Raw genomic sequence first — 15,783 nt, forward strand, 5'->3', positions numbered from 1 at the left:
GGGAACTGGTTTCAGGTCATCTGTCTATCTGACTGACCGTCTGTCTGTCCGTAGACACAATCTTGTGCGCATCCCCTTGGCAAAATTTACTGAAACTTCACACAAGCGATCAGTAACAACAGTAGTTGTGCACGGTGCATGTTAGGTGCTTTCAGAAAATTGCTTTTCAGAGTTACGCGACTTTGTTTTTTGTTACTATACTATGTACATAGAGTCTGTGTATGCAATCTTGTGCGGGCCTAATCTACTGAACCCACGCACACAATTTAATGAAACCAGCCCCTATGATGTATGTTACATAGAAGGCAACAATGAGATGAAGAATTATGTTTTTATTGTAAGGAATCGTGTGAATATATATCAAGCAAGGGCGTAGGAACTTACCAAATCAGTGTTAATCTGAATGGATTATTTTGTATCTATCCTTTAACTATTTTGATATGAAATATGGTCGGAACAAATCATACACATAATACTCCTTACAACAAAAAGCCTGCTTAAAATGATAGTGTGTCCAGTAGTTGCATTAGTTTAGTTATATGACTTGTTTTACCTCGATTGTGGTGAAAGTTACACACTTATTTGAACCACTTTTGACTCCGACTACTGTATAAAACATTACTGTCATGGACTTGTCCGTGTGGGGCTCATGAGCCCACGCCTTTCGAATTTTGCAGCCAACACCTTAACCATTACACTACCGCTCCCCTTGCATACATGAGGGGTCGCTTCTCTTTTCGCAGATCATTTTTTTTAAATCCCAACAGTTCCTGTCATTCAAGTCTTAACTGAATGAATACGTGAATTGAACACTACCTAAATTGCCTTTGCCATTGGTCTTTAATAGAGGAGATATATGTACAATTGGACAGAATGAGAATGTCAGAATATGCATAGAAGGACTTTTTGATAGGACTAGTTTTGCCTGTTTGCGACCTTTCGGAGACTATTCTTCATACGCATGTGATTTGGTTCAAGATGGCGGAAAAAAGAGTCGGACAACCCCATGTTTATTATGGCTGAAATATTTCTCTTAATAATTTTGTTTAGTGCAGGTATTTTTTGAATGCAGACAAAATTGCAATACTGTACAGTGTCTATGTAGAACATTTAGTAAAAATAACTGTGGTCTTAGGTCTGATATTTGATACGGCCGCCATTTTGAAATCGAGGTAAGAAATTTGGTGCTATTTCGGAAACAAATACTGGCAAGGGTAAGTGTTATTGTTCATTTTGCTTAAGCGTGTACCTACGGCCTTGGGCAAATACGACAACCCTTGGACAAATAACAAGGCCAATATGAATAAAATCTCTAAAGTAGATCCCTCGCGATCGGAAGCACCGAGAACAAGGCAAACAGTGAAAATTGCAGACTCGGTATGATTGAGACTCTTCATAAGCAGTAATGGAAAATGCAACACTGCCCACGCCCCCTAGCACCGGCTTAAGCAGTATTCAATCTTCAAATATAAATGAGTTAAAATCAATGATCCCTAAGGACCATAAAAATATAACAACACTGAGATGAAGTCTGGGCGACTTAATTCTTACGGCCGCCACACAGCGATTAACACCCGCTGTTGTGAAGTAAATAAAATCTTGAAAGTAGATCCCTTGGAAGCACCGAGAACAAGGCAAAAAGTGAAAAATGCAGACTCGGTTTGATCGAGTCTGTTGTTGAAATCGCTTGATTAATAACATTATATTATAAAAATCTGAAAACTGTTTTGTAGGTTCAACCAGACGAATTCAAAGATACCATGACCAACCTTATAACCGGGTCATAAACACAGTAAAGCCTTCAGACTTATTTATTTGAGCTGTTTTCAAATAGTAAAGTAACGACAACAGAAGTGCATTCGGATACCACTTGTAACTCAACCGACAACCTCTGTCTCTACATGAGGTCTGAAATAATAAATGTTATTTTCTGAGAACAAATATTTGACACTATTTTTCAATAGTCCCAAGTTTCCTAGCACAAATGGTTTTATAACAAACAAAATATAGAAACAGGATGTCAAAAATAAGATGATGTGATCGAATTTGATGTAAATACTTGACTATATTATTGAGAGATATAGAATCTATAAAAAGTATAATATATGCTGAGAAAATAAAATGAAACAAATATGAAAAGAACAAAAAGGCTTTATCGCGTGTTAATGACTTATGCTGTGGTTGATATTTTCATTAAAGAGTGATATTGTGTTTAAAGTTGAACTTTTTTATTTCATTTTGTTTTGGGTTATTTACCATTTTTCGACAGTTTCAATCAGTTTACCTAAGTAGTGTTCTTGGATTCTGTAGCAGTACTAACCTGTTACCCGCAAGTAACTTCCAACCTCCCAATGAGAATCAGAGGGCAAAAATATATTTTATCATACTGAGCTAAGCAGGCAGGCATAACGGTGAGCTGATTAAATCAAATTGAATATTGTCAAATAATTATGCAATAAAGTACTTACGTTTTTTCGCATAGAGCCTTGAAGGAATGTGAGCATGGCTCATCTACCCAGTTGTAGCTGTATTGTGCAAATATTGCTACACAATTAGCAGATTTTCCTTGGTTAGGTTCTCCAGGTTTCCAGTTAAAGTAGGTAGCTACTGTATCAGTGTCATACCAGATACCCTCTCACGTCATCGGACAGGCCAATCCAGTGATTATTATCTGTGTACAGAACCATTATCAAAAGGTATATTATTTGCCCTTGTGGCATATAGGTTCGCTTTTGTCCGATAATTTTTTGAGTAGCGAATATCTCCAAAAGTATTTCACCTAAAGTCATAAAATTGCATAGGAATTATTTAGCATGTTGAGAATTTATCTGCTTGATCCTTGACTTAGTCAAAATATGCATAAAGGACATAAAAGTTGTGTCGCATGTGCCTGAAAAGTATTTGACCTAGAGACCTTGAAATTTACAGGACTGTAATACTCAGCATGTGAAATCATGCACCTGAGAATTTGTGAGACGAGAGCCATGTGCCCTTGGCTTAGCAAAAAATGTGCATTCAAGGCCTAAACATCAGTGTTCCTTGAATCTCAAAACTATTTGACCTAAATTCATGAAACTATATGCAGGCTCCATACCCCCAGACCCCCTCTCTAAATTACAGTTTGTTTAGTTCTACCCATTATTTTCTTGTTTAAGGCAAAACCATTATGTTAACTGAGGACCATATGCCGCTTTTCATGGAATTGCACTTTGTGTATGATAGAAATGTCCATGTTCACCGCCGATTGAATACATCTGCGGGTTTCTCTAAATTATATTCTTATATTTATAACGCGTGTAAATGTTGTGTTCTGCTCATTAGTGGGCTAGAGGGCGTGGAATTTCTTGCGTCTCCACTTCCCTCCGTGAACAGGCTCAATTAAACGAAGCCTTCAACATTTTCATTTTTGTTGTGTTGGGCGACTTGTAGTTTTCTTTTTTTTCGTACAGAAATGTTATCCAGCATGCGAAAGTAATTTCTTCTTTTCACTCTTTCCGTTCTTGTATCTTACGTATATTGTTACGTACTTTCTCTACCGCCATCCCCTACTACCTCGTACCCCATACCAGGAAATCCAATTCCCAGTGTTTACGTTAACAATAAAGATGAAATGAAAAATTACGTCTTGCATCGTCAACAAGTAACACATGATTATACAGTATGTGTGACCTGTGGGGACACATTTAGTTTATTTCTTGTATGAGACAAGGGGGTTAAGGTATTTCACTTTCATTTCATCACTGTTGGTTCAAAAACGCTTGAAAAATTCCTTTATGTGCGGAATTAGTCTAGCTAGGTTATGGAAGGTTGGTGGTTCCAATCAGGTGCTCATCCGTACCTAAACTAATGCCCAGAAGGGCACATATCTTCCTACTCTATCAAAAGCTGAAAAGTCGGCATAACTTATGACCTATAATTGTGTCGTCGTGATGTTTAACCCACCAAATACAAAACAAAAAAGACGCAAGACTACAAACGTCCTTCAAAACAAACGTTTTTGCAAACATTTTGGAAGAATGATTTCGTACTATACCTTTGAGATCCGATAAAAAGCTTTTCAGAAATGTGTTTTCTGTAGCGCTGTTGATGTGTGCCAAATGAGCGTTATGGTGTTCGCAAAAACGCTGAAACATTCAAACAAGTAAATTAAAATCCAACGCCATGTATCAACTGTTTTGCATGTTTCAGACAATTTCAAAATGACCGTTACAATAACTCTTATTATTTTACAAATATCTACATAACATTTTTTTTGATGATTTATTTTTTATTTCTTCTTAAAAAAACATCTCATTTCTTATTTCGCTAGTTTAGCAGATTGGGAGGTATTTCTCATTTTACATGTGCTTCTATAAAATGCAAATCATCATGTCCGAACAAATAACACGATCCTTGGAATGCCACCCAGTTGTCCTCGCATGGTGCCGTTTTACCACACAAGATACCTGCAATTAATACAAGGACAAAAGGTCCAGGACAAACGTCACATTCAAAGACCTCAGCCACCAATATACCGCTAAAGGTGAAAATGTAGGATATAAAAAACGTATGATGTTTGTTTTGTTTGTTTTTTTTTTTTGGGTTTAACGCCGTTTTTCAACAGTATTTCAGTCATGTAACGGCGGGCAGTTAACCTAACCAGTGTTCCTGGATTCTGTACCAGTACAAACCTGTTCTTCGCAAGTAACTGCCAACTTCCCCACATGAATCAGAGGTGGAGGACTAATGATTTCAGACACAATGTCGTTTATCAAATAGTCACGGAGAACATACGCCCCGCCCGAGGATCGAACTCACGGCCCCGCGATCCGTAGACCAACGCTCTTACCTACTGAGCTAAGCGGGCGACGTGGAATGTACAGTTTTGTATACATACACACAAGTAAACACAAAAAGAAATAACAAACAAAATACGTTACAAACAGACGTTACAAACAGACAGGAGCAGAACAGAAACAAAGTAAAGAACACATACAAAGAGGTCAAAACAAATAAAAGAATGGAACACAGTGGTTCTTACACGGTTCCCGCAAAATACAAGCTACATGTATTGTAAATCTCCGTCTGAATCTATGTGCCGTTATTTAAATTTTCAGTAACTTGAATATAATAATTGACGTACCTATAAGATATGAAGTTTGACCTCCGTGTCTAACAGCAACGATAATAAGGATGTTAATTCAAATTTTGGAAGTCTGAAATTTACACCCTTTACCTTTCCAGGAACGCCTCAATCACACTTACCTGTAGAATGAGACGCTAGAATAACTGACAGCACGAACAAATTCATTATTCTTTTGTAAATTAAATAAATTTGTCCTTTGTGACCAAAACTATGACGCAAGTCTTATCTCACCGCAAATTTTCTCTAAATGTCATTTTTGGAAGTGAGATAACCTTTTTACACGCACGAGGCATAATTTTATTCCTTCACTGTTATACCACACTGGACGTCTGACACTGGTCACGGACTGACTATTTTAATTATAAAAATTGCTTTTTGGCATTGCGTAATGCCTTCTTTTCCCACAATCATTGACTATGCTGCATTTTTCAGTTATATTTTCTTTTACGTTTCAGTTGTAGTTATATGGAACTAGTCTACATCTACGACCAATGGACCATCTTACGATCATTACTCTTGGAAAATTCAAGAAAGGTCTGGAGTTTTGAATCCGTTATGAAAAACAAGTACAAAGAAACATTTTGGCCCTAACGGTCAGTGGCTAGTCTACTGGAAAAAAGGAAATGCCACATTCAAAGAAAGCAGCCGCTCAAACAACACTCCACATGGTCAAATGTTGTTATTATTTGCCGGCTTCGGATTGGTTGAAAAATGTGTAAGGAAACCCATAGCATTCAATGAGAATACAGCTGATTGGTTAAAAATGTGTTGCTTTGAATCATGAAAATATCCTTAAAATCTGGAAAACTAAATTCCATGCACAGTTGAGGGTGGTTGTCTTTGAATGGAAATAGAACAAAATGGATCCCGCATGCCCATGTAAAAATGTTATTTTTTTGTGTCTGGAAGGCTTTTTAAGAGGGTGAATGGCACCTCATGTGTCAACAAAAGTTTTGAGGGGATCCTACAGAGTCCTTTCTTACAATGTAAGCCTATGAAAAAATTAATAGCAGTGTCTGACCACATGGAAATATAGGTATGTGAAATTGTATACACGTATACAGCGGCTGAGTACAGGTACGCATTTACACAAACGAATTAAATAACAAACAGACACAAGACACACATTAAGAAGGAACACAGTAGGAGCTTAAACTAGCTTACTGGCGTCAAACCTTGAAATGCTGTTTTATTTGAAAAGCAAGTTTAAGGGAAAATAAGGATAACCATCCGATAGAAAAATTTACGTTTTAGGAACAGGGCCTCCTCAAATCGCAAACCCTTAGCACTGTGTGTATGAATGAGTACACATTATCATGGTGGCTGATTTACGATATTTCGTTTTTTCGCGTTGGCGTGCGCGCGGTTTATGCAGCACATTTTGTTATGTTTTACTGGCAGGTGTGCCAACGTGTTTGTTCTTGCGCGCACGAGCCAACGCGACAAAATGAAACTAACAATGAGACTTAATGAAACATAGAACGCAAAAGAACGAAACATTTTATTTCATGCTGGAGCGTCCGCCATTAATTAAAGTTTCGTGTGCAAAGACGAAATTAAATTTTTCGTTATTTCGCGATGTCGTGCGCGCCATTAACAGAGGTTTTCTTTTGCGAAATAGACGATACTACGAAATGTCCTACATAGCCGCGCGTGCGCCAATGCGACATAACGAAACATTATATTATATCTTGCCGCGTGCACTAACGAGCCAAAACGAAATTTGTTCGAGCCTTACTTGGGACTTCTTCATGTAAGAAAGCCATCCAGCTGACTTACGGAAGGTCGGTGGTTCTACCCAGGTACCCGCTCGTGATAAAATAATGTACGGAGTGGCACCTGTGGTCTTACTCCACCATCAAAACTGTACAAACAAAAAGAAACAAACACAAAACAAAACAAGAACGAACTCTTTGTTTATGGCGCGCACGCCAACGCGAATAAAATTGACGACAAAAGGGTACGTGCTGCATAAACCGCGCTCACGCCAACACTGACAACAGTTAATCTGCATTTTGTTGCATGATTCTTTTCTCCTTTTTTAAACTGGAATATGTAAGTACTATGTATGCAGGTATATGGCTGATTGAAAGTCTAGGAGGTGTACGACTTTGGTCCTTGAATGTATAAGTTATTTAAAAGAAAAACAAATTTATTGATTGGTGCACCATGCTTTTTTACGTTTGGTGGGGTTTGTAGGGTAATTATGGGGTTTCCTAAAACACATATTCCCTCTTCCTTCTGATCTTACAGTACATTCCAAGACCATGTCCCTACTTTATCCTTGCTTTAGTTCTGGTTTCCATAACTACAAATGGTCTTTTATATACTGACGTTGTTCATTTTTAGTTATGGAATTGTCCTCTTTCAAAATCAACTGTTTAAGACCAGCGCATAAAAAGTAAGTCCACTGTTCGAATATTGCCCAAAAAGTAACGTCTACGTATAATTATAATAATTGCGTCCGTGAAAGAAGTTGATTTCTTTCTTAATTCAGGTTTAATTTTTTAATTTGGAATACATGTGTACTCATAAAATTAATGGTTACATCATATATGATTTTCATAATACGAGTTTCTTACTTTGATGTTTGTGTAATTAATATGACTGATGGAGGACACTTGTATTATTTGTAATGAGGAATTGAAAAGTGCAAGGGATGATGCTGTTAATCAAATCTAAAACTGCAAAGGACAAAATTCCTCTAACTCGGTGTATGGAATAAAGACTAGGAGTTACTGTAACTTCCAACAAAAATGTGTGTTACAATTGCTTTTGTAGAGTTAGTAATATGCAGCATATAAGAACCCGCTTGAGTGACAAAGAAGTCATTTGAACAAGAAAAAGACAAACTCCTTACACCTGAGTATATTAAAAGGAAAGTGTCTTTTTCGCCTTCTCAAAAAAAGCAAGAGAATTCGTTTTTCTCCAATCTCATCACTTCAAGGTGCCTGTGCAGCAGTCTCCAGTACACCGGTTAAGAAAAGGGTAAAGTCTAAAACACCACAGCGGGTAAGTATTTAGGTATTTGCAAATGTTCATTTAATTGAATGATGAAATTGCCACCACAAAATACTATGACCATTTTGCTGAGAACAAGCTGATACAAGAATGATATGAAATCCACTGTCAGGTGTTTATTATTCATGCTATTTTCTTGCCTGCCCTTTACATATTCTTTAAATGATATTGTTTTATTTAAAAATCTAATTATATTCAACAGAAAACATTAAATAACTAATAAATTTTAGTCTATATTTTATTGATAACATTTACTTTAATTAATTATATGTGATTTTGGTTTTGGTTTAAACGATGATTATTATCAATATGTTTCATAGGACATGGTCATACAATAATGTTCTATCAGTGGTCAGTAGCTAATAAAGCAACATAGGTTTTTGACATTAGTGTATTATTAATCCTAAATGTGATAATCAAGTCATAAACTTGTTTCTTATGTTAAATCAGATAATTGTTTCTAAATAGTATGAACTTAATATTAAAATATGCAAGCATTACCCAGGTCCATAGTCTAAAGCTAAAAGACAATGAATCATTGGCTGTAATATGAATTTGATTTGTACGCTTAAAACAACTTTAAATGTGGGAATGAATGACAGTGTTTGAGACACCCAAAGGGGAAATCATTTTAAGAAGTCCAAACTGGAGTACAGTAACAAATATATTTGCAAATATTGCCACACAATTAGCGGATTTTCCTTGCTTAGTTTGTCCTGGGTTTTAGTTAAAGTAGGTGGCTACTGTGTCAGTGTCATACCATTTCAAGATACCTTCTTTTTACGTCTTCAGTCAGGCAGTCAGTGAACAGAATCATTAGTAAAACGTATATTATTTGCCCTGATATTTCTTTTTATTTTCAGTAGCAAATATCTCGAAAAGTGTTTTACCTAAATTAAACAAGTATAAATTTCAAACAGGGAATGCCACGTTCCTAAAACAAGTCTCACTAAAACAAAACTCACAGCACTACCGACACACACACAGACGCACGCACGCACACACACAAAGCAAACAAAAGGGCAAAACGAACAAATAAGGAACACAGTGGGGCACCGCCTTGGAACGGGCAAGAAACACCACTGGGCAGCTTAAACCAGTTAATGGTACGCACCCAACGTCACTCACCCTCACCATGTACTCAAAGTCATAAAGCTGTATAGGAATTTTATTCAGCATGTTGGGAATTTCACTACTTGATCCTTGACATAGTCAAAGTATGCATAAAGGTCATAAAAGTTGTGTCGCACGTGCCTGAAAAAGTATTTGACCTAGAGACATGGAACTTACAGGAATGTTATATTCAGCATGTGAATTTGTTTAGGAAGACGAGAGCCGTGGGCCCGTGGCTTAGCAAAAATGTATAAAAGGCCTACACATCAGTGTAACATGCATCTCAAAAGCATTTTGACATAAATTCATGAAACTAAATGCAGGCTTCATAACTTCAGATCCCCTCTCTAAAATCCAGTGTTTTCAACCTGTTTTTAACCCTTAGCCTGCTGCCCAGTAGTGTTTCTTGCCCGTTCCAAGGCGGTACCCCATTCCTGTTAATTTCTGTTAGTATTGCCAATTGTTATCTCGTTTAGGACAAAACATTATTTTAACTGTGGACCACATGCCGCTTTTGTTGGAATTGCACTTTGTGTATCGTTTACCGCCGTGTGAATACATCTGCGGGTGTCTCTGATTAATATTCTTATACTTATAACAGCTGTAAATGTTGAGTGTTGCTCATCACTGGACTAGAGGGCGAGGAAGGTAGCTTGCATTTCCTCTACTGTCCATGAACAGGCTCAGTCAAAGCCTGCAACATATTCTTTCGTACAAAAATGTTACTCTGCATGCGAAAGTAATTTCTTCATTACACTCTCCGTTAATTGTATCTCCAGTATCTTAATATTGTTTCGTACTTTCTCTACCACTATCCCCCACTCCCTCGTCCCATCCCAGACAACCCAGTGATAACGTCTTAAGAATGAAGATGAATTAAAAAATAACAATGAAGATGAATTGAAAAAAAAATACGTCTTGCATCAACAAGTAACACATGATTATACAGTATGTGTGACCTGTGGAAACACATTTAGTTTATTTGTTGTATGAGACAAGGGGGTCTCCATGGCCAAGTGGTTAATGTATTTTACTTCGAATCACTATCTCTTCGTCACTGTGGGTTCGAAACCGCGTGAAGAATTCCTTAATCCAGTTAGATGATTTCGTACTATTCCTTTGACATCCAATGAAAAGCTTTTCAGAAATGTGTTTTCTGTGCGTCGTTTATGTGTACCGAATAAACGTTATGATGTTCACAAAAACGCTGAAACATTCAAACAAGTAAATGAAAATCCACATGTATCAACTGTTTTGCATGTTTCAGACAATTTCAAAATGACCAGTTACTCTGCTTTCCAGATTTTTATTTTACAAATATCTGTATAATACTTTTTATGATGCAATATATTTTATTTCATCTTAAAACACTGTCATTTCTTATTTCGCTAGTCTAAGAGATCGATACAAGTTATCTGGGAGGTATTACTCATTTTACCTGTGCTTCTATGAATGCAAATCATCATGACCGAACAAGTAACACGATTTTTGGAATGCCACCCAGTCGTCCTCGCATAGGGCCGTTTTGCCACACAAGATACCTGCAATTAAGGTCGAGCACAAACGTCACATTCAAATACCCAAGCCACCAATAAACCGCTGTGGTATATATAAACGTATGCACGCAGATATTGACTGGACATATGTACACTTTTGTATCAGAAAGAAGTAACAAACAGACAAAAGTTACAAATTGACACGAACATATATGAAGAGAGGGATATAGCTGGACACAGCCTTAAAACGGATGGTGGAGTCCTAAACCCACCATGTTCCAAAATTACAAGATATTGTAACTCAATCAAGACTGGATGTGTGTTTCAGTCTTACTTAACCCTTAACCTGCTAAATTTCTAAAATGGACTGGTCCATCTTTCAGTTTGGACAGTATTATTAACTGTTTAAAAGGGGTGTTAACCAAAAAATTAATGACTGAATAGCGAACAGTGCAGACCGTGCAGGCTGATCTTGGTCTGCACTGATCGCAATGGCAGAATCACATGCCGCCAGCAGGCTAAGGGTTAAAAAGATGATTAAATATTGTTTGGGGCTTCTTATTAAAACGAAATGCTAGAAGTGACAATGCTCATTATCTTTTATGAAAATGTCACTACTATATTGCTATTAAGGACTCATTAGTAGAGTAGTTAGTTCAATCATTATTCCTACCAGGGCACAGGGGTTAGTCGCAACAACATGCAGGGGATATTGCAGTAATTCGGCCACGAATGTGCTCCAGTGGTGAAGTCGAAAACAAAGATTATAGTTATAATAGTAATGTAGTAGGGTAGAGTATAAGGGTACACTTATATTTCCTTGCTATTAAGCTAGCTTTTATGACGACTTATCAAAGTGTCCGCCTTTGATGTGAAAGGTCTCGGGTTCAATTTCTGGTCAGTCTTGAAGTATTTTCAGCCTGTTACAGTGGTGCCTAACATAAAAAACTCACCAGTAGATATGAATGGACACCTTGGAACGTCCCACAGAAATTCAAATGGGTTTTGATGGGTATATGGATCGCTCCGCCTGATATCTGTTTCCAGTACAGGTGTATGGATCGCTCCGCCGGATATATGTTCCAATTGCAGGTATATAGATCGCTCCACCTCATATATGTTTCCACTGCATGTATATGGATCTCTTATGTATGTTTCCTTTGCAGCTGGTAGCTTGATTGAGAGCTCCGTCTGTTACATGTTTCCATTTCAGGATTATGGATCACTCTGCCTGATATATGTTCCCATTGTATAATATATATGGATATCTCCACCTTATGTATGTTTCTATTGCAGCGGATGGATCTACATTTTATATATTTTCTATTGCAAGTACGTGGATCTTTCAGCCTACCTCAAATATGTTTCCACTGCATTTACTTGGATCGCTCAACCTTCATTGCAGATATAAATGGATCTCTCCCCCTTGTGTATGTTTCCGTTGCAACGGGTGGCTGGATGGAGCACTCTGCCTGTTATATGGTTCCATTTCAGGTATATGGATCGCTCTGTTTAATATATTTTTTCATTGCAGGTTTAGTGATCCCTCTACCTTATGTATGTTCACATTGCAGCGGATGATGTTTCCATTTTAGGTATATGGATCGTTCCGCCTTATATATGTATCTATTACATGTATATGAAGCACTACACCTGATATATGTTCCCAATGCAAGTATTTGGATCGCTCCGCCGGATATATGTTTCTATTACAGGTATATGAAGTACACCGCCTGATATATGTTCCCATTACAAGTATTTGGATCACTCCGCCTGATATATGTTCCTATTACAGGTATAAGCACACCGCCTGATATATGTTCCCATTGCAGGTATTTGGATCGCTCCACCTGATATATGTTTCTATTACAGGAAGGTATATGAAGCACACCGCCTGATATATGTTTCTATTGCAAGTATTTGGATCGCTCAGCCTGATATATGTTTCTATTACAGGTATAAGCACACCGCCTGATGTATGTTCCCATTACAGGTTTATTTAAGCACTCAGCTTGATGCATGTTTTCATTGTTGTGTACGGTTTGATGGAGCGTTCCGCCTGATATATGTTTCCACTGAAGCGGTTTTCTTGAAAGAGCGCTCCGCCTGATATTTTAGTATGTTAATCCTGTAAAAAGATCCTTCGGAAGCATAGAATGCAACCAAGCAGAATAATAGCAGATTCGGTTTGATTGAGTCTGTTCATAAAACAAAGGTTATAATAATAAACTTTATGCGAGCGTACATTTACGATATGCAAAAATATTTACATCTTTCTCTTTAATGACGTTTAATTTTACTTTAAAAGAACGGTGTATCACTGTGATTTATTTCAATTGAAATTGACATAATTAAAATTAGAAATTCCGTTCACTTCTGATAAATATGTAATGTATAATGTAACTGCCATCTAGCAGTCAGAAGTTACAGTTATATAAAAAACTCAAAATTCCACTCTGCTTTTTTCCCTGACAATTGAACTTATATCTTTATAATATACATACACACACGTACATTAAAAATATGGCACCTCTGGTTATATAAAAACAGTCGTTTTCAAGATTTCATAGTTTCATTATAACCTGTAAGGACATTCCAAATTTCAAAACATTACTGCTAGTTCATGAATAATAATAAGCTATTCTAATGGGACGTCCGCGACCGAGTGGTAAAAGTCGCTGACTATGAATCACTTGCCCCTCACCAATGTGGGTTCGAGTCTCACTCGGGAAGTTGAATTCTTTATGTTAGGAAGCCATCCAGCTGATGGAAGGTCGGTGGTTCTACCCAGGTTCCCACCCGTGATGAAATAATACCCGGAGGGGCACTTTGGGTCTTCCACCTCCATCACAGCTGGAAAGTCGCCATATTGACTATGACTGTGTCGGTGCGACGTTAAATACAACACACATAAGACATTCTGTTTTGTAGCTGGTGTTATTGTGACTTCTGGCGCTGTTGTTTTTGTTGGTACTTTGTTTGTAGTTCTTGTTGTTTTAGTGTGTAACATAATAGTAAGAAATTGACAAACAGTTTGTATAAATTGTTTCAATTGACAGTTTTGCCAATGTGATTATAGCATATCAAGTGCCGGTACATTAATATCTTAACAGTAACCTTCAGAATTTACAGACATACTGGCTTTGATCAAAGAATAATTTCTATCAACTTTTGGGCCAACATGTCAAAGGTCAAGGTCACAGGTGTTTGAACTCAAAAATGACTTCCCATCAATACCTTGAAGTGTATGCCTAGCCTCTTTATGACTTTGTACTGCCACTAAATATTTTGCAGTGTTTTAACAAATGACATTTAAATGCGAATGCAACTTTAAGTACACAGATTTGTATATTTAGGTAAGTTTACTTAATGTAGGCATAGGAAAAAGAGGTCCATATAATTGCACCTTTGCTAATCCTACCAGGTGTTCTGTATTACAAAAGTGCTTCTATTGTGACATTTCGATACAAGCAAAACTGTATTATCTGCACTATAAAATACTTACTGGTATTTCATTTTATTATCGGCTTGTTAAAAGTTATTTTTTACCATAAGTAAGTTGACAAAATCATAGGAACCAGTGGTTTAGGGTTAAATCAAACACATATTAATAAATCCTAAACGATTTTGTTGTGCAAAAATGTATATTATTGTGTTTTAAACCGTTTTCGTTTTCTACTCTATTGTGTAATTGCAAGGGAAGTAAACTAATAAATATCTCTGCTTTAAAGTACTAGCCCAAGGCAAGAGTTGACATTCTTTGCGGATCACAACTTTGAATTAAATATTAAAATTTCTGTTATTGATATTAGCAAAACTATCATACATTGCAGATTTGTGAAATCATTTTTGTTAATTTCAAGGACTTGGAAATTAATTTCTAGACTTTATTTAATGTATTTCTATCAATGAAAATGTTAGGGTCTATCTCTACTTAATGAGAATTTTCTGCATCTGATAACAAAGTATTTAAGGAAAAGATGAGCATTGGATATCATTATGTCGAATTCATAACAACTGGACTACTAGTATATAATCATTTGTTCAACCGCGACGACGTCTTTATATTTTTTCATTTAAATTTCCAGAGCGTCCGACTACATAGATTGCGTCCGGCTAATGTGTAGTTCTTCAGAACTTGCTTAGATTTTCTTTTGTTGTTATTTTATTGATTTTTGAAATGGACTTAGAAGGTGTATTAATGAAAAAACGGAAAATCAACGATAAATTCACACCATTGAAGTGAAGCAATCTTATTGGTTTTCCAAATATCTTATCGTTCACAATAAGCACAAAACAAATAGTAAGTTGTTCATTTTGTTTAATCAACAAACGATATGCTGTATCATTATTAGAATGATTTAATCCATTTATTACTGTATGCAGAAATTAAAATGTTTGTTTGTTACTTGATATATAGACATTAAAATTAAATAGTACTTGAAATAGTATGGCAATTAACATCAATAACTAGCTTGTAAGAATCTTAAATCACCGATTGTTACAACAAACCACATGTGTATTGTTTTCTCTTAGAGCAACTCGTTCACATGTGGATATTCTGATTTTCAAAATTTTACTTTTTTGATAGCTTGTTGCTAATATGCAAGTTAAAACAATGTATAAGTGAATTGTTTTGAGAATTTCAAACCATTTGCAATGATTCTGAATAGATCTATGCGTTAAATTAAGTTTCTGCAATGGCGTTACAGACTTGGCGTTTCAGACTTGATAAAACTTCACAACAACAATATTTAATTGCCGTGTTTTGGCTGTTGTACAGAATATACCCATTGATGGATTCTGTGTTATTTTTTCTGCTTTTTTTCTGTTTTGAGCCTGTTGGATCACGAATCTATTCAACGATTGGTACTACAGGATGTCAGAAGTGTTGCTTATATCTGTGCTTTTATAAACAGACCAAACCGAGTCTACTAGTATTTTGCTTGGTTGGTGTTAAATATAATTGTATATAATTGTTGCAATATATCTGCCTGTGTCGTTGATATAAGCAAACGAAAAAGAAAC

Source organism: Mercenaria mercenaria, chromosome 3 (genome assembly GCF_021730395.1).
Source record: "Mercenaria mercenaria strain notata chromosome 3, MADL_Memer_1, whole genome shotgun sequence".
Classification (NCBI taxonomy): domain Eukaryota; kingdom Metazoa; phylum Mollusca; class Bivalvia; order Venerida; family Veneridae; genus Mercenaria; species Mercenaria mercenaria.